The sequence below is a fragment of the Protopterus annectens genome, chromosome 2.part0, assembly GCF_019279795.1.
Source record: "Protopterus annectens isolate FY-2018-M chromosome 2.part0, PAN1.0, whole genome shotgun sequence".
Taxonomy (NCBI): Eukaryota; Metazoa; Chordata; order Ceratodontiformes; family Protopteridae; genus Protopterus; species Protopterus annectens.
In genome coordinates this window covers 1,089,251,237-1,089,276,540 of record NC_056728.1, presented here as the reverse complement: position 1 = coordinate 1,089,276,540, position 25,304 = coordinate 1,089,251,237, and positions in this window count along the sequence as shown.

Below are 25,304 nucleotides of genomic sequence, written 5' to 3'. Positions count from 1 at the left end.
ACTATCTGATGTGGCACATGCAATCAATACAGAAGTCTGAAGATAGCCTAGTATAATAGGCAGGGGTTTGAATATGGTAGCATCTGTCTGTCAGACAACTGTGTCAGACAGCAGTGGCTTGCACACAGACAATAGTTATGGCACTGTAATAGGACCACATTCTTCAGGTCTTGTCCTACAAGATAGGGCATCCATACCCTGCATGATAGGAAAGTGCTGCAAGCCCTTCAAGGGTGTTCTTCATGATATAACCAGTATGCATAGTTCTGTGGAGTGCATAATTGTTTTGCATCTGTGTGATATCTGTCCTGGAATGTGTTTGGAAATGACATCATGTGAATGTTTATGTCATTCATAGCTCAGAGGCATTACTTATAGGTTTATAGGTGAGTACTAGGCTAACAGCCCTGGAGCCAGTACAAGCCTAGCCCAAGAATATTCCCAGTCATCCTGCTGCTGAATGGTTAGTTCCTTGTGCCCCTATCGAGCAAGGCTGTTGAAGTGATCCCTGGGGTGAATTTCCTATTACCCATCCACTTGTCAAGATTTTTCTTGAAGAGGGCTAGTGAGGTGGTCTGCTTGACATGAATGGGGAGTTTATTCCAGAGTATGGGAAGTCTCTGGGTTAGGAACTTGTCCCCAGCAGGTTCTGTTTATTGTGATGATGAGGTTGAGGTCTTTGGAGCGTGTGGCACAGAGGGATTGAGACTTTTTCAGATGAAGTATGTCTAGCAACACTGGGTCAGACATGGTCTGTATGTCAAGCAGAGATCACCTCTAAGTAGGTGATATGAGACAGAGTAAAGCTGGAGTTTTTTGAGTCTTTCTGTATAGGGCATATGTTTGAGTCGTAAGATCCTCTTTGTGAGGAACGTTTGTGGCCTCTCCAGTTTTTGTAGGTGTCTAATGAGGTACATGACAAATGGGGCATTGTGCTCTATAATGGGTCTAATGAGGGATGAGTAGAGAGAGAGTATGACTTCCTTCTTCCTGGATGAGAAACCTTTTGTAATGAGGTGTGCCATGTAGAAGGACTTTCTAATGACAGTGGCAACATGGTTGTCGAAGGAGAGGTTGCTATCTACCTGTGTCCCTAGATTGCTTATCACACCTTCAGAGTTTAGTGGGTTACTGTTGATGTGGTAGTTCTTGGGCACCATGTTTTTCCTGAAGGGGATGGCAATGCACTTTTTAGCACTGAGTTTAAGGCCATGGTTCTGGCACCAGTCATTGGTCTCTGTGAGGCCTTTTTGTAGGATGTCTACATCAGCTTGAGAATCAATAATAGCTCCCAGTTTGCAGTTATCCATGAATTTGGTTAACCAGAGTCCCTTTGTGTTGGCTTGAACTTCAGAGAAGTAGATGCCAAACAGGAGAGGACCCAGGACCGATCCCTGTGGGACTCCACTTGTAACTGCCCAGTAGTCAGATTTGGAGTCTGCAGCTTTCACCATGTGGGTTCTGTCAGTGAGCCAGTTGGCAACCCATCTTATGGCATAGGGGTTAATGCCTAGGTTAGTGAGTCTATCAATGATTCCTGAGTGGGGTATGGGGTCGAAGGTCTTGGCTAGATCAAGGTAGGCTGTATGGACTACCTTGCCTTCGTCCACCGTTCTAGTGACAGATTTGAAGAAGTCTACCAGGTTGAGCAGACATGATCTGCCCTTCACAAATCCAAACTACGTGGGGTCCAGGGTTTGAAGGTTCCCTATATCCCTATTTATAAGGTCCATAATGATGTGCTCCATGGAATACAGATCAGGCTTGTCAAGCTGATGGGATGGTAGTTACCAGGGTCTGTAGTTGCTCCCCCTTTGTGGAGTGGAATGACTGTAGAGTTGTGCCACTTGGTGGGAACAAAGCCTGAAGTGAGGCTGTTGTTGAACAGGGCACTCAGGTGTGGTGGCAGTTTCCTTTGTAATTCATGTAGAACACAGCCAGGTATATTATCAGGTCCCATGGAAGCTGTATTCTTGGCTTTGGATAGTGCTGTTTCTACCTGTGCAGCCATGATATTAGGGATTTGGCATTCCTCAGGTATTGGGATGGGCCCTTTAGGGGGTGAAGGGGGGTAAAGTTTGCACTAAACCTTTCGGCCAAGATACTGGCAATATAAGTTGGTTCAATATAAGTGGTGCCATTGTGCAGTAGCTCAGAGCACATGTGCATATTGTTATGCAGATTCTTGACATAATTAAAGAATGCCTTGTGGTTATCTTTAGTATCTGTAGCAATTTTGTTTTCGTAACTAGCTTTGGAGGATTTGATGAGGGATCTCAGGTTTTTGCTGAGATTTACAAGGGAATTATTTCCAAAAGAATGTTGCTTTGCATTGCATGGCTTAATCCAGACATTTCTTTATTGCTGATATTGCTTTCGTCACACCAGACAGCTTAATGGTGGATGAGGGCTTCCACAAACATTTCGTACTGTATGGCATGTAGCTAGGCTGTCAGAAACTGTGATTGGTCCTGTGTTACTGCACTCTGTGTGTTGGTGCTGCTGTTGAGTTGCTGTTATGTTACTGTTCCATGTAATTTGTAATTCCATGTGAGCATGCCCAGTATAAGGATGTCTGAGATGTTTGCAAATTAACAATGTAAAACTTGAAATCATGAAATGTCATCTGATCTGTGTCAGTTATGTATGCTGTGTGTTATCATATTATGATTTAGCATTATGTTTATAGGTGATAAACCCTGTTCAATGGGTGATACTTAGTTTTCTTTGCAAAAAAAAATGTCCATTTGTGATATACATGATATTATAGCTGTAGACGCCATTAGTTCTTATATATATATATATATATATATATATATATATATATATATATATATATATATATATATATATATATGCAGAGGTGAAGAATATAACTGTGACATTAGCTTGCATACATAAATTCCCACTATATACATCTGATAGGCAACAACTGCAGTCTATTCCTTCATCTCATAATGTATCTTCTGTCCTTGCTGTTACCACAACTCCTCATTTTATTAACATATTTATTACATATTAAACTCCCCTTTGTTGCATCCTTTGTTAGCATGTTTATTTTTATTTATGTACATAACACCAGTATTGTCATTGACATTTTAATTATCATTACTTCAATATGGCAGGATTTATGTAAAGAACGTTTCTTTGACATTTCATCACATTTGCCTACAGTAAGTATGAGTTCACTTTACCCATTTCCCCTTCCTTATTCATTATTATGTAGTACAAACCATTATTTTTTGTGCATAATTCCTCCAGTTTTACTTTGTCTCCTTCAGAATTATTTCACTGTACTTGCCCTTAATATTTCAGGATTACAGCTTGTGCTGATATCTTGGTTTTTCATAAAGCAAATGGTTTAGCTTACATTCTGTGCTCATGCAGGAAAGCACCTTTCCATGGCCATGAACAAAATTGCTGGCCACGAAAGGGTGCTTGGAAACGTGTAGGTGCAATGAGCAGCGTGCATATTCGATTTGTGCTGCTGCCGCTCTTCGTGCTAACACGCTTAATTCGTGTAGGCTTAGCGACGTGCATACATGATTGTTAATAAATCCCAGGGGGTGTGTGTTTTTTTTTGTCAAGACTGTAAGAAATGTATGAGCTGCAAGCTGCACATAAACTGTACAAAATGTGTAATTGTTTTTATCGGGAGAGGTTGGAGGGCTATAAACCATGAGCTGTGCATATGTGGTTGAAAAGATGTCTTACGTTAGTGTTTTTCTGCACAATGTAGGGAAACATTTAACTATTTGCTGCCTTTGACATAATTACCCTCTCCATTCACATTTCATTCTACATCTTGAGAGAGACTTGAACAGTCTTAGAGATTACCTTTACTACATAAAATAGTAAATAAAACACTCAGCCTTCTTCATGTTGTCTAATTGTAAACAACAAAAGTTTGATTACCATGTGAAATGCTACTTTTCTTCTTCAACACATAGAAAAAAAACAGACCTTGACCACAGACGTTTACAAAACAATGCTGATTTAGCTTAATGGAATTAATAACAAAACATATACATTTCTGAGCACCTCAAAAATATAAAATGAGTACTAAAGTATGCTTGCAAGTGACTTGCAGTACTGCAGATGCTCACAAACCAAAACAGTAATAGTTAAGTATGTGGTATCAGTGGTCCAGCAGAAATGACCACATTACCAGACACAAGCAACTCTTCCAACGTGAGTGCCTCCCAGGGTGTGTATAGAAGCCACAATACAGGAAAGCATGGTCTGAATGCTAAGAAGACAGCTACAAATCAACAACTGAATTTACTTCTGATTTGTTCTTTTTTGATTTTAAATTAGAAACAGAGTACAAAGGATTAGTCCAGATAAAAGCAGATCTGGAAGACACACTCTCTCTCTCTCTCTCTGATACCCTCCCAGTGGGAAGAATAAGACACCTTGTTGAAGTTTCCAGTAAGAATGGATGAGTCCTCTTGTTCTAAGTTCATACAAGAATATTCGTCTATCTACCTACCTAACTGAATAAACTACTTGAAACATCTATAAAAGCATCTTTATTCCTCCCACAGGGAAGGCATCAGAAAGACAGTCTCCTAGATCTGCTAGCTAATGTGATTATATCTGGACTAACCCTTTGTACTTTGTGTTTCCTGTTAGTTCTGTCACCATCTGGGTCACAAGTGGGATACCAGACCTGACTAGAGCTATCTGAATTACCTTTGTTTTCTCATTTTAAATTAGGAGAGAATGAATCCTGCCTTGTCCATCTTCTGTTTCCAAAAAATCTTGCACTGGTGTATGTCTTTTCAAATAAACTCCTTTATCCTAAGCATGGGAAAGGTGTGCTTTACACAATAATTATTTACAATGTGCCTTATGGTTGAGTATATTCTGTTTATGTTGTTCCATCATACAGACTGTACCCAAACAGCATTCTTAGTTACTTGGAGAACCCATCAGCAGGGCCATTAGAAAACTGCAGAAAATTGTAGCCCCTGCTGGACAGGGGAAGCAGGTTCTGACTTTGAGGCAACATGGACAAAATTGTTGGCTAGCCTTATAAGGACCTCCGGGCCAATAGGCTAGTATCATCCTATGAACCTATGACCTTATGTACAGAAATATTTTTCAAAAGATGTGAGAAAATAACAAGCTTTGGTACACAACCACACTACCCTCTAATAGTTTGTTATATTATATGTGCAGCTTGTATTCATCACATAGGCTACTAGACAGATGTGCTACCATGTGGTATATTTAGATTAAATCCTCCATAAATGTAGCACAGAATGAGCTTTACACAGTATCTCTCAAGGTCCCTACACAGTATCTCTCAATGTCCCTAAATATCACCAGATGTGCAACATTTTAGAATTCATATGGGTACTTTTCCATTAACAGGTTGTAGTGGAAACCTAATTAAGAGTGCTTGTTTTGCTGAAAAATGAATTTGTAAAAGAAACTGGTCAGTGCTATCCCCTCCCCAAAGTACATTTATCAGTAAAATGTAATTCTAAAACCAATTTAAGAAACATAAAATGCGGAAATAAAAAACTATGATAAGGGCACAAACTTCATGGAAACCTAATAAATACCTGTTTGGCATATACTTCTCAGAAGTACAGGCAAGCACGGAAGGGCTGTGGCTAACTAAGTTTGCAGACGACTGCAAACTGGGTGCTATAATAGAGTCTCCGGCTGACGTGGAGAACCTCCAGAAGGGCCTAAATGAGACTGATGCATGGTGTCAAAGCCATGGTCTCAAGTTAAATGCAAAAAAATGCGCAGTAATCCCCTTTGGAAAAAACAGAGTACCCGCAAACTACAACATAGGAGGTAATCCCCTGAAATCTGAAGAAGAAATAAGGGATCTAGGGACCCAAGTAGACAGTCAGCTTTTCTTTGATAACCATGTTGCCAAAGTGGTTAGAAAATCCTTCTATGTGACTCATCTGATCACGATAAGGGTTTGCATAAAAATCAAAGGATGTAATGGTGCCCCTCTACTCTTCCCTCATCAGACCCATTATTGAGTACAATGCACCAATTGGAATGTACCTGGCTAGACATCTCCAGCAGCTGGAGAGACCACAGAGGTACCTAACCAAGAGGATTACTGGCCTCAAACATTTGCCCTATGCAGCATGATTGAAAAAGCTAAGACTGTTCTCTCTTGCATACCGCTTTCTCAGAGACGATCTCTGTCTAATGTACAGAGCCATGTCCAACCCAGAATTGTTAAACATGCTCCATCTTAGCAAAACCAAATCTACTCGAGCTACATGCTCTAGGGATATAAACCTCAACACAACAATGAATAGAACATGCTGGAGGGATAGATTCCCTTCGCAGAGACTTCCCTTATTATGGAACAGGGTCCCGATCTACATAAGACAGAGCCCCTCACTATCACTCTTCAAGAGTAACCTTGATGAGTGGATGGGTAACAGAAAGTTCACACCAGGGATCACACCAACAGCACTACTAGATAGGGGCCAAGGGTACTAGCTGCTAGTACAAGGGTCTAGGGAACTACTAAAGGAGCGGTGAATACCGCACAATGTGGCTGGGCTAATATATGCCTTCGGGCAGATAGCCCAGACCAGTACCAACCTATGAACCTATATGTTAATGTGTGTTAATTTCCATCTCATAAGAATGCACCTAGGTAGCAAACATACATGCATTCACTGAATGCAAATCACTGCAACATATTCAACACTTTTCAACAAACAAATTGCTTAAATTAACATTTAGGATTGACCATTAATAACTCAGCATACAGAACAAAACATTATAGAATCATTATCTCACCTGTGTGAATAGGAACATGCTTATCTTCTATCACATACTGTTTAATTTTCTTTATCATTAAAAAGTTTTCTGACTGTCTGTTTAACTTGAAATGCATGTGATCAAGCTCTAACTCACAGCTTAATGATATACCAGGCACAGAAAAAAAAATCACTTGAAAAAATAATTTGTCCTACCCTTCTTTGCAATATACTGCAACATTTCTTTAAACTTGCAATTCTTATTGGATTTATTTAAATATGTAAATAGTTTCTGCAATTTTGGTCAAAATATAATGTCATAAATTACTAAGAAAGTCTGAATTCTGTGCAAACAGCAAGATAAAAACTGCTGAAAATGTGGAGTATGTAATTTTCCTGTGACCCTGATCATAAGCATTACTATATGCAATAGCATCCTATTGCACAGATTTCATTTTGCCACTGGGTGGCAATGTTATATCACAGATGCACCTAAAAAGGACCTAGATGAGTATTGTCTAGGTAAGCAGTATACTATAAAATACTATTAAAGTGTCATGGTAACAACTGCAAATGTAGCTTCAAAGGCTCATACTTGAAGTAAAAAGACAGATCTTTTTACTTCTTTATGTTACTCCTTGCCAGTACAAATCTGTAACCTCTGCATCTTACGCACTACAGTGAAAAAACTAAGGTGCCTTAAAGTCAAAGATCATCTGCAATGAAAAATTACTTGCAATAAAATTCTGAATGTCTGGCCTTGCTGTGGTGTGTGCTTTCCTCTGATAAAAATATTAATTTGTACATGTCCAGTACTCTTTCAGCTTAAGTACTGAACTCTTGAAAAATGGCTCTGTGCTCTTCACAAAGATGCACTACTTCCTGACTACACGACATCAAACTTGTTACCTTGATGATGATGATGATGACGATGCTTAGATGCAAATATATATATGGATTCCCTTCACAGGCTCAAAGTTTCAAAACTTTGAACTGCAAGTGGCCGAGACCATAAGACTGAAGTTTTGAAACTTCAAACGTTTTGAATGGAGATCGCCGTACAGCGCAGAATGGGAAATTTACTGTTTTCCTCACTGTAGTGCGATCTTGGAATTGGTATATTTATTTAGCAGGGGGTCTGGGGGGTGCAGGGGGCTTGCCCCCTTCAAAAATGTAAACATTTTTTTTTTATTACAGTTTTGAAGTTTCAAAACTTAATCTTATAGTCTCGACCATTTGCAGTTTGAAGTTTTAAAACATGAGCTTATATATATATATATATATATATATATATATATATATATATATATGTGTGTGTGTGTGTGTTTACTATCATAACATCGAAGATGTGAATGTAAACCTATCAGAATTGTGATTCACATCTTTGATGTTCACAACAGTGAACCGTTTAAAATACCAAAAGTACTGCAACAAAGTTGAATTCAATTTCTGCAGTATGAAAGCTACAACAGCAAGCAGTACGGACCACACCCGTACTACTGACAGTAATATGTTTTGCAGGGGGCAAGCCCCCCTGTACCCCCCCATGTCGGGGGCTGCATCCCCAGTACCCCCTGCCACTTATATATTCCAACTCTGAGATCGCACTACAGTGGGGAAAAGGGTAATTTCCCGATCCCCCACTTTACCACGTTCATGTCACCGATGACAGCTGTGCGAATGTACTTTGCATTCACTAAAGGGTTCCCTTGCACTTATGCAGGTTAGAAATGGAATGGGCTAACTGTCAGTCTGCATTCCAAGTTCCGTCTAACAAGCACTCGAGATTCTGACTGTAAACTATATATATATATATATATATATATATATATATATACACACTGTCATGACACACACGTACACCTACACTTTATAAATATACTTCCTGATCTGAAATGCCTAAGTGGCAGTAAGAAACATAGACTTTTCCCTGTGATCTGTGGCTTCACAGCTAAACAGTACTTTATCTGGCAACCTAGAAAAAGCAGCTGCCATTTTAAAAGTTTTTACTAGGAAGAGAAGCATGATTTCTAGAAACCTTTAAAAATAAAAATGGCGTTAGGTTACAAAAATTCAAACAGTCCTACCACTTAAGATGCTGTCCCTCTCCTGCTGAATAATACAGTAGTAATTCTGACACCGATATAATGGAAATATGTTGGCAAGGAAATATAGCTTCCAGGGCACACTTCAGTACGCTTGAAGCACTTCTTCCATGCAGACAATTCTGATTATCTATTTTTATCTTTAAAAAGAATTAGATAAGTAATTTCTTTAAACAATACACAATACATGATAATACACAACTGAAACAAATACAACAATAGCATAACTTCAGGAATAGCATTGTGTAAATTATTCTTAAAAAACTTTGCAGTAGTATCAAGAGAAAATGCACTTAGATTGCTTCGTATAGCATGGAACGTGTTGCCTAATTACTTAAGATGTGAAAATAATTTAATTGCATAGATTTAAATACATTTAGGCAAAACCTAAAGGAACGTTTGAGAAGCCTGTACTGCTGCAGGCATTACATCTACCTACTTCATTAAAGATTATTAGTCATAATGTTATTTAATCTTTAAACATTACTATTGTATAACAGTACATGATTAATTATGAATGGGGAACATAGTGTTATAACTTTCTTGTCTTCCATTCTCACTTTGTGTAAATATTCTTGTCCCTTGTGGAATCCACAAACTGTTGAAAATGTCAGCTAGCATATGGTATTATAGCAATAACCGATGGCATGGGTGTGGTATATTATAGCAATAACCCACGCCTGGGTGTGGGTAATGCTGGATTTACCCACGGTTGGTGTGGTTTGGTCATGAGGGTGAAGCCCGAATGGCCAAACAAAGCCAACCGTGGGTAAATCCAGCATTACCCACACCCAGAAGTGAGTTATTGCTATTATACAATGACATTATTTAAGAAAAAAAATAATTACTTTTCTTAAATAATGGCATTGTATAATGCCTTCTTGCTGCCCTTCCGAAGCTGTCTGGTATTCTGCGGCAGTTCAGATGTACTGTGCATGCGTATGCCTATGCAGTACATCAGAGCTGTGGGCAAAAGCAACGGAGAAAGCAAGATCTCCGTTGCTTTTGGCAAACTGTTTCGCTATGTTAAATGGGTTTAACATAGTGAGACAGCTTTAAAAAGAAAGCAACAGAGAATCTCCGTTGCTTTTTTTAAAGCTGTCTCACTATGTTAAACCCATTTAACATAGCGAGACAGAAAAAAGCAATGGAGAAAGCAAGATCTCTGTTGCTTTTTACAAACTGTCTTGCTATGAAGCAACGGAGATCTTGCGTTCTTCGTTGCTGTTAAAAAAAAGAGTTATAGTAATGGAAAAAGTCCGGGCAACCGGACCTTTTTCCATTACTATAACTCTGATTTACAACATGCACGCTGACCAATCAGCGTGCACGTTTTTGAATATTAATCTGGAGTCATTGTATAATGAAGATTTATCCGTGGTTGGTTTGGTTTAATTATGAAGCCGAACCATGGAATTGGTTATTGCTATTATACAATGATATTATTTAAGAAAAAAATCCCTTACTTTTTTTAAATAATGTCTGTGCATAATGATGCTGTGGTGTTCTTCTTCTTCTTTTCAGTATCCTGGGGCTTTCTTGATGTACTGCACATGCAGCTTTACTACTTGTTCCATTTCATAGACAAGAAAGCTTATTGACATTGATGGAGATCAGTATAATACTAGGGGGATGCAAGGGGCTTGCCACCTTGCAAAAACATTGTTTTTGATTTGCTGCTCCATAGTAATATCTCGGAGCATGTATGTTGTATTGTTAATGTGTTTTTTCAACCTGTTTTTGAAAATATTTTGTGTCTTAATCTAATGAAGTTTAAATTAACTTTGGTAGATCTCTTTATCTATCTGTTTATATATATATATATATATATATATATATATATATATATATATATATATATATATATATATATATATCTTTATATGTGTAACTTATAAGCATGCCTGATGTGCTTATGTTAGGAAATCTGAGACCGTCAGACCTTCTTCCTTCACCCTGAGTCAGATTATGTACATAGATATGGAATAAGACCTTTCGTCGTTGCTTATATTCTATCATAGGAACGTTTGCTTGGTGATGGTCTCATCAGTCTTCTTCTGGTTCATTCCTTCAGATCAGTGGAACCTCATTTCCTGCTTCCTTTTTGCAGACCAGCTCAGATACACAGTACTGCAAGATAACGAATGATGAGCCTCTCCCATCTCTGTGATAGACCTTTCCTCCACATCAACAAATCAGGTTCGATTAGCAGATTGGGTGATTGATAGATCTGCAGGGAGGCATGGGGTGTGCCCATCACAGGGTTGGGGGTGGTTATGTGGGCATTTCCTGTGTTACCCCTGCAGAAGGCTGGGGTTTTTGCAAGGGAGGGCATAGTCTAAAAGACGACTAGCTGGGAACATGACTGAGCATCTGTAGAGGTGGGACAAGATGCCATATGCTCCTATTGGATCCCCATCCCCATGACATATCCACGTAACCAGAAGGAGGGAAGGAAGGACAGAGGGGAAACCAGGGGTTGGCTTTAAGGGAATCACTCTGGCAGTTGTAGTACAGCACCCCCTCCTCACAGGATGCCCTGGTGATTCTCATCAGTCCTGGTTGTAATCAGTGTAAATCTAGTGGCAGAACAGAATGACCAGTAGATCTGTCATTGAACATGGGGCATGGGGAAAGCTGTCATAATGAACCAGAGAAGCACAGCACACCCAAAAACAGTATAATTCTGTCTCTGATATACTAATTTCCTCAATCTTTCAAACCTTAATTCATTTTTATATTATTCATATTGACCTTAAACTAGTATCATAAAGACTATAGTGTTTGCCTCTGTGCTACAGAACAAGCCAGATATACTTATAATAACACATCGACACCAAGTACCATCCTCTCTTGATTTACTTTGTAAGCATCATCTTATGTTTACAATAACTTCTGGTACTGCTGAATATACTATTAGAGACATGCAGTGCCTTACCTGTAATAAACGTGTCAATAAAACAGAGCTAAGAAGCAAAACACTGAGTGCTATTATCTCATGAGTTTGTACTTAAAAAAAAGAGACAGAGAAATGTCATGTCCCTATAAAATCAATGAGCTTATTGTATGATTGGCTGTGTAGTGAAAAATGCCTGCTACTAAAATTCTGTATTACAGTTCAGTCTGTAAGACTGATAACTTTTTTCTTTTGATTTCTTAATTATTCAAGAAATGTTACTAATTGATGTGCACAACACTTTGAAATATAATCTACTGTAGACATTTTGGAAGCATGCTACCTGACCAAGTGAAACTTGGCTCAGGATGATTCACTGATGGAGTGACATCCTGACCCCATGTGCAAAAATGGGAAAAAGAGGTTGTAGATGGATGGCTGTTGAAAGCACCCTTCAGCAGCAAAATATTGTATGAGTTTTTCCATTGCCAACCTGTTTATTGAAATGCAATCAGTCAGTCCTGGCAGATTCATCAGGCTTCTGACAATGTAGCAAAAAGCACTCCACAGGGTAAATGTCCCGTTGCCGAAAATCAACAAAATCAATAATCCACAGTACGGTATAGCAGCAAGACAACCAGGCACTCCGTTATCTTTTTCAACCATAAAAACATATATTTATTCAAATAAAAAAACACATCAGCACTGGTAAGCGCTTCCGCTAAAGAGCTTCATCAGACCATCTAACTAAAATCAATTAAGTCTCATTTTATACAGAAATCAAATTCCTCTTGCCCAATCATAAGCATAAACAATTAAAGTGCAATTTGCTTAAAGGCATAGAATAAAATGTTAAAAAATACATCTTATACTTTAAAAACATATAAAAAACAAATCATACTTAATATAAATTCATACAGGTATAAGAGTAACAAGAAAAAAAAGAGGGAAAAAGAAGGATATACACTATTTGCATATCCTTCTGCTTTTAAGTAGGGGGTTTATAGAAGCCTTTTTGTTCAATCCTTTGCCTCTATCAGCTATAAGGACTATAATTCAATTTGTCTCCCTACTTTCTGTGAAATTTCTTATGTCTCCTTACCGAATACCCGGATAGATCACCTCTAAGACTGAAACTGAATTTATGTGCATCTCCTGTCTACATGACATGTGACATGTTTTGAGAGGGCATTATGTTCCGATCTAAGTCTAATATTATATACATGCTCTCTTATCCTATCTTTCAGAACTCTATTGGTCTTCCCAACATAAAATAAATGGCAACATTCACACTCAGCTAGGTAGACCACATTAGATGTAGAACAATTAGCCACTGCTCTAAAAGTGAATTCTCTGTCCAAATCTGGGTGCATAAAGATGTTAGATGTATTGATATATTGACAGAAATTACATCTGCTAAAGAGCTGTGTTGAACATATCTGATCTTCTCTATTCCTTTCCCCTTTGTTATAACAAAGGAGTCTCTTCAAGTTTTTTCCTATTTTTATACAGAAATCTTGGTGTATCACCCACTAGTTCACCAATTTCTGGATCAACTGTTAGTACTGACCAATTCTTCATAAAAACCTCAACTAAGTTTTTGTTGTCACTGGTATAAAATAGAGGTATTTTCAAATAATTGTTAACATTAGGACCCCCATCTGTTTGTTTATATATAGTGTGTGGTTCATAAGAAGGTGAGGCTACACTCTCCCTCAGTTCATTAATAGCATACAAATTCTTCTGTATTTCCTTTGGGCAATAGCCCCTACTCCTAAATCTCCATCCCAGATCATCCATCTCCCTGAGGAAACCTTCTGTGGTAGGGTTCAACCTAGAGGCCCTCATACCTTGGCCTTTAATTAAATTCTTAAAAATATAATTCAGGTGCATGCTAGTCCTAGTTAGTAAGGAGTTCCTATAACAGGATTTCCTAAAAACACCTGTATTGATATATCCGTTCTCTAATCTCGCTACATATAAATCTAAATACTCTATCCTATCCCTAGAAAATACTATAGTGAACTTTAGGAACTCAGTCAAATTATTCATCACATTATGAAACTCCAATAACTGTTCATGGGTCCCCCTCCGTGATAGGAAGAGGTCATCCACAAAACATTGATAAAAAACATGTTCTTTAAATGCCTCTTCTGGCTTTTGACAATAGTAATCCAAACTTGCCCCAAAGACTGATGACTGCTCAGGCAATTATATGGGGCACAGCCCACTGCACAGGGGGACACTTCATCCCTCACATTAAATCCTTTTGTTGGAATCCCTTTCAGTCTGTGAGGCTCAAATGATCAGACACAGATGAACTAGTTAGTGATTAGATGTACCTCATCTACAAAATAAAGGCACATTACTTGATGGAGAAGGTGGTAGTAAATATTTTAATTTGTAGATCTTATGCAGTATTAATATACTTTGTCACAAAAAATCCATCAATAAATGTGTTGACAGAGATCATGTGCAGGGCATCATCACTAATTATTCTGCTAATGTCGTAGACATTAAAACAGCATTGAAAGGCAACTGAGACTTTTTCTCATTTATCATGACAGGAAGTCATAGCTGGCAGACCATTCAAATGTCCCTATATTTGAGGAACATTACTGTTTTCAGGCCTGATCTATCACTGCACCAGAAGTCCATATTTTCAGGCATGATTTACCCCTTCATACAATTTTCAGAATACCCCTCATCACGTGTAATTTATGACGCTGTCTAGTATACAGAAAACCACACTACATGACCAACACACTATTGGCAACAATAATTTAAAGAAAGAGGACACACATCTTACATCTCCCTTTTTCTTAAGCAAGAATAAATGATCTTGTGTGGTAGAATTCTGCAATGCGGTTCATTCAAATCTACATATTTTACACCATCTCTTTGATAATGTGCTTATATTTCTTCATCATTTTTGTCATTCTGTTTTTTAAACATGTTTCTGAATAGTGTCCCACATTCCTACTGGAAATGGGAAGAGTTATGTGCTATTTTGCATTTATATTTTATGCTAACTAGATTGCCTAGATTTGTACTAGGCATTCCTTCCTTTCAAGGGACTTTGTTCCTATTTTCTTTCTTTTTAAAATTATTTTATTTGTTTTTAAAACAATAACTAAAGAAATCTATAATAAAATAAACAAATAACTGTTTACATAGGTCCACAGCTGATCAATACATCAATGTTATACATCAACAACAATTAAGGATTTTCAAGCAAGTCTTTAAGTTTAAGTCAGTATTTATATGAGTTTGTGATATTAGAAGTTATCATCTTTATAGTGTGCAATTCACTACTGCAGACAATTTTTGCCATACTAATGAATACAACACTAGAGGGGATAACTTTACTTTTCCAATCTTTAGTAATTACATTTCTGGCTATAGTAAAAATAGATCAAAGAAGAGGGACTTGGCTTTTTGGCAGTGTCTCAGGAATATGATCATTAAATAAAAGATTTCGAAATATTATATCTATCAGACCATAGAGCTTGAATAAAGTTAATAATTTATTTCCAAAAAGGGGTAGATGACTTCAAATTCATATACCATATGCATACAAACAGCTATTATTTCAGAATCATATATTCAGCATTTAATTTTATTTGATTTATACATAATTGTAATTTTAAAACCACAAAAATAGCCAGTCACAAACTAAAAAAAAAATGGAAACAACAGATGCCCATGGACACAAACACTTTAAAATATATGATCTAAGTACTTTTGTCAGAAAATATCTGACTTCTTCAAAGATACATTCAACTTGTTTCCCAACAATTATATACACATGAAAAACCACATGTTGCCTTCTTTAATTAATCAATTAAAATTAAATTACATTGATTACATTTTCAAACCAATCCCCAAAATCACTTCAAAAAGTAAAATGTTGCACACATACAAATGTAAATGTATACATAAAAACATTTAAAAAACTACTTATTTATTATAAAAAAAATAAATTAACTACCTCAGCTCTGACTTTATTCTTAAAACACTACTAATTGAAGTCCTGGGGGGGGGGGGGGCTGGCTGGCATTACACCTAAGTTGCCATTTCAACTCATTTTGTTCTAAAGGTAAATCATTGGGGATTGGTTTGAAAATGTAACCAATATAATTTAATTTTAATTGATTAATTAGAGAAGGGATTATGTGGTTTTTCATGTGTATATAATTGTTGGGAAACAATTTGAGTGTATCTCTGAAAAAATCACATATTTTCTGATGAAAGCACTTAGATCATATATTAAAGTGTTTGTGTCCACTGGCGTCCATTGTTTCCAGTTTTTTTCTTACTCTATAGTTGTAATTTTGTTAGAAATGACAAAAGCTCTGTGTAAAAATTTCCAAGTGAAAATTTTCCAATATAATGAAGATGTAGTTGTATATGTAGATTTTAATATTTATTTCTTGCATTCTTCAGGAAAGTCTTCAGTATTAATTTTTGCAGATTAGTTCCAATAGGAATTGTCTAAATATGTGAAATCTGACTTAAAAACTTTATAAATTTGTGACAAATATGATTTATTTTTCATTGCATTATTATTGATATTTATTAAGAATTCCAATAATTTGGGGGATGATTTCTTATCTAGGTTAATATCTTATTTATCCCTGTGTTCACAAAGTCTCTAAATATTTGTAAAATTAACCAGTTCTCAGACTTGTGATTGTATTTGGACCTTACATTTTCAACAGTATATATATATATATATATATATATATATATATATATATATATATATATATATATATATATATATATATATCAGAACCATTTAAGAATTGATGCCAATAAATTAAATTACTTTGTTGCTTCAGTATTAGCATTTTGTTGAAGTTATGAGTTTCTAAGCAGTTATTTGTATATGCAGTCGGAAACATAGAAACTGTTAAGTCTTTAATACAGTGGTTAGAATATGTAAACTTTTGGAAAGAGGAAATTATGTTATTTAAATAGGGAATTTGAGAAGAGAGTGCAGTACCATTTATACAAAAATCTTTTAATAGCCAGATAAAACTATTAGGTACTATTTATGACTGGTTCTGATATATTTATTATTTACTAATAATATTTATTGATGTTTCTGTTTCCATTTTGAATCATAAGATGAATTTATCTATAACATTATAACTTTTACAATTGTTAAAGTAACATACAATTGAATATCATGGAATCCTATTCCACCATTATCCCAACCTTTTCTGTGCCAATCAAAGGATATGCCTGGTTTATTAGGATGCCAAAAAATTTCAAGTAGAGTATTATTTATCTTCTTCATCATTTTTTTGGTGGCGATAATACTAAAGATTGTAAGACAAACAATATTTTAGGGAGAATTACCATTTTTATAAGCATTAATCTTTTTTCCATTGTAAAGTTCTAGTTTGTGACTACGTTTAAAATTTTATCAACGACCTGTTGAAATTTTGTTTGTATCATTTCTTTACTATTAGACATAATGGTTATGTGAGGCTGCCAGCACAGCTAGCTGGAATTTTGTAAATAATTCTGTGACATTTGTGGATATTAATATGATTTGTATGCTTGTCTTACAAATGTAAGAAAACTATATGTTATGTGTATATTAAACTACTGGTGCAGAAGTGTGTGCTGAACTATATATTATGTGCTGACCTTCAAGAATGTAACCACAGTGTACCCTGCTGGAAAAGAGCAGAAATGTGTATAAACTATATTCCTGTGCAAATGTATGTTTTCATAGTAGAAGTTGGAACATACAGAGTTAACTTGCAAACTCTGAGAAAATAGGTGAAGAGTTTTATGATTGTGTTTATCTCAGTAAGAAGACAGGATGTCTACAGCTAGAAGTTCTTTCTATTGTCTGGAAATGGAAATAATTACAGGTTTCAAATGTAAAAAGTGTTTAACTGTTTTATGACTTCCAGTTCTAGGCAAACTTCTGAGAGATAAGTATTTTTGACACAGAGTTGCTAAATTTTAAATTTCTGTTAGCATGGGAACTGAAGGCAGAGGTGACAAAGAGTGACGTCATCCAGCTGACCCAGCAGTAATGTTTTGATATTAATTTGGAAACCCTCTCAGAGACTTTGCATTTTGTATCTTGTCTTGGACCTAGTAAGAACATCCACTTGTCTGCATTTGCCTTGCTCTGTAAGTAAGACTTAGATCATAGTATCTCTTTTAGATATAGATAAGAATATAGTAAAGATTAGGTTAGATGTTTTCTGTATTTATTTGAGACTGTCCTGCAATGTTGTTTTAAAATATTTCCTGTGATTCTGAACTCTGTAGTCACTGTGCTGAGCTACTGAGTATTGTCTTGTTCTTTTATTACGTATTATTAAATATATTTAAAACTTTTAATTGTTGCTGGTTTGTTTAGAGATATTTAAGCTTTTAGAGTACTTGCATATGTATTTGGCGACACTGTATAGGCCACTCCAACAGCCTAAAAAGTCTTGGACACACTTACCATTTGGATAATAGTAACATTACACAGTAAAATATAAAGGTGATAATAAACAGCCTTATTTTGCACCTTTTTGTAATTTAAAGGAATTACAAAGAAAATAACCTATTTAATAATAAGCACAAGAGTCATTGTATAACTTAGCAATTAATGCAATTAGCTCAGGTGAAAAATTATATACTTTAAGTGTTTTAAACAGGTATGACCGATGAGTCAAAAGTCTTATCTAATTTGAGAATAATGATAGAAAGTTATTTTTTATTTTTATTTGCGTAGTCTATTAATGTATGCATTTGTATTATATTATTCTGTACTTCTCTATTTAAAATGAACACAGTTTGACCATTGTTAATTAGTTTTGGTATAAGTAGATTAATTCTGTTAGCTAAATGGACATGAACATCTTTTAGTCCACATTTAAAAGTGAAATGGGTCTGTATTATGAACACTTTGTAGTATCCTTGTCTTGTTTAAAAATAGGTGATGTAAGGGAATATGTCCATGATGGGGAGACTTCCAAAGTTGTTTTTGTTTCTCTACAGACCTTATCTAATATTTTAACTGCATCATCCAGTAGTATTTTATAAAGTTCTGGTATAAGACCATATAAGCATAGCGCCTTATTATTTTTTAACTTTTTTATATATCTTTTATTTCTGTTAAATTGAATGGTCTATCATTTTTTTATTTGTTCACTTGTTAATTTATTATTTATATTTTCCCTTAGAAAAGTTTCAGCTATATCATCATTATCTAGGTTATTTGTATTATTATTTATATTTTCATAAAATATTTTAATGCCCTCAAGAATACCTTTAATATCTGTTCTACTTTCTTTTTATTTTTATTATTTATATGTGTTATGATTCCTTTGATATGATTTAGTTTATTCATTTTCTTTGATCTAAGAGTAAGCTTATGCAAGCATAAAGGGTTTACTGAATATGCCTGAAGTTTAAATTTAACCAGATTTATTGGAACTTATTGATTTAGAATTTCAACATATTTTGTATAAGTTTTTAACTTCAGACCAACTGATAATGTCATTTAGTTTTAGATTTAACTTTAGTGTGTCTATTTTGGCCTGTAGTATATTCAGTTCTTGTTTTACTAATATACCAGCTTGTAACTCTTCCATTTAAGTAAGTCTTTAGTGAATCCCACAGGACAATGTCAGTTATTTCACCATTCATGGTTATTTATAGGAAATTTGTAATCTCTTTAACATATCCATCCTTGAATCCTTTTATTTTAATAATGTATGCTGGTAATCTCCTGTGATATATTAAATTGCTAGTTTTTAAAATATTATTAAAGATTATAGGATTATGGTCTTATAATGGACATGAAACTACTGAAACTTTTGTGATATGTGATAGATTGCTTGAGACAAAAATTTTATCCGTATTTGTTTGTGTTCCATATCTATACGAATAATGGGTAAATTCAAGTGAGTTTGTTTTCCTTAGTTTGTATATATCCTTTAAATTCATTAGATTTACAAAATTCATTAAGTTTTTGCTGAAGATGTGATTCTCAGCTTTCTATCTGCAGTGGAATCTTTGACTGATAAAATACAATTAAAAATACTAGTCATTATGGCTTCACATTCATGTAATAGGCTATTGTAGCTAAATATTTTTTGCATCTTTATCGCCAACCCCTGGAATCCAATAAGAGTTCACCAATGTATATATTTTTTCTCTTCCACTCAATTATAACAATGTTTAACATACTATTTTTATTAATGCAGGTGTCTTTTACTTTAAGCATTACAGGTGATTTCTTCAATAAAATGAGGGTGCCGCTTCCTTTAGCTCAAAAGCCAGAACCTGCAAAAACCAAATAATTCCTTAATGAAAGTTTATTACATCCTTATTAAGTAAATGTATTTCCTGTAGAAATACTACTTGAGCTTTATGTAATTGCAAGTATTCGAACAGACTCCCTCTCTTTACTGGATTATTAAATCCATTAATATTAATACATATGCATTTTAAATCAGACATTTACATAAGAGAGAAAAAATACAGGTATAATGAAATTGCATTTATGTACAGAACATATTATGTACTTTATATATAACAATATGAAATCTTCAGCTATGGACAAAACTTTTGAAATAAATCAAAATTATCTGATGATATAACCCGAAAACATTCTACCATGGAATAATGTGTTCCTAGTCTGTTGAAAAAGACAAACAAACTACCTCTCAAACTCTCCATTAGTCTAACAAAGCTTAGCTCCTGCTTCTGATTCATATTAATGTGTGTCATTTTTTTACTAGGCATCATCTTAAAAACAACATCAGCGAGTTTTTATGACTAAGAAAAGTTAAACAGATGCTCAGAATCTTTATCATAAGTTGACCAAACTGAACATCTCTACAATCATCTTTCCCTGTACCTCACATTATCTCCCTAGTCTACTATAGGGAGGAAGTTGTTATTTTCATATTTATTAATTTATAGGCCAGAAGATTTTATATTTTCTATTTTATTTATGATGTGTAAAGTCATTCATAGGATTATAAGTTCATAAATTAATACCAGGCTAACTGTCTTTGTGGGCATTTCCAAGCCCAGCCAATTACCCCATGTGGGAAACAAACCCTGCACCTTGTGCCTATAAGGTGAACACCTCAACCACTATGCCAGCCTCCAACCCTTGTAGGCAAATTTATATTCTTTAACTATAGTACTTATTCTGATATATTTCTATTTCTGTCTGTATGATATGTCTTGTATTATTACTATATTCCTAGGTGTTATATTTTAGCTATAATCCTAGTGCAAAGTGTCATATAGTAGAACATTTACATTTACCCTTATATATTTTATAGTCTTTAATTTAGCACTACTGTTAGAATCAGTCCTATTTTTTCCTTAAATGTTATGTCTAATAGTATCTCAACAAACATCTGAAAGAACTTCCCTTTTAAGATTCAAACGTTCCATAATAAATTGAGATAATAAGTTTTGTTATCATTAAAAAGAAACAATAACAGAGAAACACAGTCCTAATTTTTTATCAGAAGTGTCATTCTGTAGGCTAGTATATAAACTATCCTTTTGGTATACTGCAAGCATTCAGAACTATTTAATAACTGACAGTGATTTACAATACAATTCACTGTCCTTTGCTTATTATCTAAATTGTATTCATTGACATCTTATCATATGATTCAAAATATTATGATTATTTACTTTTAAACAGGAAGAAGTAACCTGGACAATTCTTAGAATTGTAGAACTTCTGCAGCATCACAAAAGTGCTCATGATTCTAATTATTCTGCGTCAAGTTGGTCTACATAACAAGGGCTTACAAATAAAAAAAATATCAGCTAGAATACACACAAAAACATACACGAGTGAATTCAAGCCACCTCCACTCCCCACATCAATCCTTCAAACCTTTCTGAACCACAAACATTTTTTTTCAAAGTGCGTTAACCACTAAAAAGCTATTGCATTTAAAGAAATAACAATTAATGATCCAGTAAGCAGCATTTGTATGGGATGTTCAGTACAAAGCAGACCATCATTTTTTAAAGGCGACATCAACTATAAACTTGCACTAAAAGAATAACAGTTATGTGTTATCCATGTTTAACTTGTAAAACTCTGAATGTTACTCTAATTACTTGATAACATTCCAGTAATAACTTTTATTTATGTTGTTGTTGTTGTTGTCTATCGGCTTCTCCCGGTTAGGGTTCACCACAGTGAAACTCCGGTCCGCTAATGATTGGCAGTAGATTTTTGACGAATGCTGAGGTGCCAGCTCGACGTTCAACCTTCAACGAAGGCACGCCCATTTATGCATGTCTTTCGAATGCCCACCCAACCGCAGAGAGGACATGCAGACTCCACACAGAAGACACTCCCCGCACTCCAGCCGAGAACCAAACGGGAGAACCTCTTGCTGTGAGGCAACAATGTTACCGCTGCACCACTGCGGATGTTCAATAACGTTTATTTATGTAAGAAACTATATTTTTTATACTTTGTTTATTGCATAGTATAACTTTCCTGGATGCTATTGCATGCCAAGTATACTATCAGTAGCAAACATTCAGACCTATGTAATAACTGTCAGTGGTTTAGAATGCAATGCACTGTCTTTTGCTTATTATCTAACTTGTATTCATTGACATCTTAGCATATGATTCAAAATATTATGACTATTTGCTTTTAGATAGGAAGAAGTAACCTGGACAGTTCTTAGAATTTTATAATTCCTGCAGCATCACAAAAGTGGTCATGATTCTAATTAAGCTACTTCAAGGTCGTCCTCATGACAAGGGCTTGCAAATGAACAGTTTATCAGCACAATTCACACAAAAACATTCATGAGTGTATCCAAGCCACCTCTGCTTTATACATCAATCCCTCAAACCCTTCCAACCCACCAAAAACCAATAAAAACTGTCAAAGTATGCTAACAACTAAAAAGCTATTGTAGTTAAAGGAATATCATTTAATGATTCATTAAGCACTATTTGTATGAGAAATTTAATATAAAGCAGACTGTCATTTTTAAAGGAGACATAGCATATAAACTTGCATTAAAATAATGGCAGTTATGTGTGATCCAGATTTAACTTGTAAAAGTGTGAGTACTACTCTAATTATTTGATATCATTCCAATAGTAACTTTTATATATGTAAAAATCTATATTTTTATACCTTGTTTATAATATAACATGTCTTTCCTGGGTGCTATTCCATGTCAAGTATATTATCAGTAGCACACTACTGGACCATTTTAAGAACCCAGAATGTAACTTAACATGCCTCTTTAGTGCCATTTCTTGCATCTTGTATTATATTTAATAGTACATTACTCAACTATGCCAAGATATGAGAAAGTGTCCCACCTAACATACGTTTCATCATAATAATGAATGTTATATAGTCCTATGTCGCTGTAATTTTTGCTGGATGGGTTCGGAGCCAATATTCAGCTCTGATTTGGCTGATACTAAAGCTCGAGAGGTTTTACTGGCATGAGGCTAACCCCTATCCCATGGTGCCTCATGGCAATTCCCCAGATCTCATTTGCCGCAAAAGCTTTGCAGTTGTCTCCTTACAGGCTCGTTGGCTAAGTAGATTTATTTACTAAAGCTTGTCTTTTCACCACCTTTTTCTTCATCTTTTATTCCTTGTAGTTAATAGCTTTATTGTGTGATTGTACTGAGTGTTTGACCTCTACCCCCCCATAGGATTGTACAACCCATTTCAGTTAGAGGGCTGTAGTCGCCCATTTAAGTTAGAGGGCCTTTCCTCACTGTGTGTTTCTTCAAAGAAAAAAATAAATAAATAAATAAAATCTTTCCTTTTTCTATCTTTACTGTTTGTTGGTATTTTTACCTCAGTAGATAGTATTGTTATACAGTTAGCGTTGGTGTCTCTTTTTTTAGGTAGTTTTACTAGTTTGTTCTTGTTAGCATGTCTAAGGAAAAGGACAGAGAACACAAGGACCATCACCCTTCGGGGTTTAAAAAATGTGATGAATGTTCACAGAAGATGTCTTTGACAGACAGTCACACTAGCTGTGTGTACTGCTTAGGCAAAGCCCACTTACAAGAGCCCAGTACATTTGCCATGCCTTCAGTACCAGAGTTTTGAATGAGAGGATATGCAAATTGATAGATAGGGGTCTTATGACCAGTTCCTTCCAGGAACAGCTGGAACTTGGTCAGACAGCTCCTAAGACTACCAAACGAAAATCTTCGGCTCCAGCTTCGGAACCGTTGAAAAAGTCCAAGGTGATGGAGACAAAGATTTCTGGCTCCGATTCTGCTTCCTCTGTCTCGGTGCCATTGGTCTCTTCAGTGCTGAGGCAACCTTCGGTACCGAGACTGTTACCTGAGATTGACCCTGTCTCACCTACCTTGAGATCTCCTATTCTGGAGAGGAGGAGATTCTCCTTCTGTCTTCATCCGATCCTCCAGGACACTCTCAGATGAGGACATCGAGCAGGTGGTGAAGAGGTTGCTTTCTGACCCGGCTCTGGCAAGAAAATTGGCCCCTCCAGACCCAAAGGCTTCAGAGCCGACCCCTATGCAATCCACTGCTCCTCCTCTGACTGCTTCGCTCTCTGAGCCAATTACTTCAGGTTCCTCAATGTTAGATCCTTTAGTTCTGAGGATTCTTCCTGCTTCCTCAGAACCAATAACTCTATCCTCAGTGGCTCAGTCAGAAGACAAGGGATCTGGGAGCCAAGGTTCTCGAGTTAACTCCGAGGAGGATAGTCACCCTGGGTTTTCTTCAGAACTGACCCTCCCTCTCGGCACTTCAGCTCGAATCAGCTCGGTTCCCACATCTGCTTTGGAGCAATTCCCCCTTGCTTGCAGCTGACCATCCATCTATTCGGAGCAGAGGTCTTCTTCAGAGCAAGGAGGAAAGGCCTTCAAAGCAATAGAGAAGGCTTTATCCTCTGCAGAAGTCATACCTTTGGAACGATGTCCCACCAGCAGCTGGCAGCAACCTCTTTTTCCCTGCCACCCCCACAGCACAGGGAACCAGAGACTCAAGCAGTCCCCATTGGAGGTGCCCCCTCTTCTGAGTCCTCCCCAGATTATCCCACTGGAGAGCTCCCTCAGAAGAGACTTTGCAAAAGGAAGCATGTTAACTTACCTGAGTCTGTCATGTCTGACACTGATTTGGAGGAAGCAGAAGGGTCCCCTAGATCCCCCTCTGAGGATGTCTCCTTTTCTGACATCCTGGAAATCCTTAGAAAGAGGGGTGATTGGAAGACCTCTAACCCTAGTGAGGACGAATCAGTGTATCTTGAGGCCTTTGGTTCCTGACCTTCCACCTCCTGGGTGACACCTTCTCATGACCAGCTCTTGCGGGTTATATTGTGAAAAGTATGGACCTCCCCAGACATAGTGGAGCCTGTCCCGAGGAGGCTAAACAAATTTATGACTGCACCAGAAGATAAGTCCTTTCTTTCCAAAGGGGTTCCCATTGATGCTATGGTGGTAGCAGCATTTACCAAGAAAGAGTTGTCTGAGACATCTTCCAATATCCATCCTCCTAACAAGGAGTCCAGGACGAAGGAT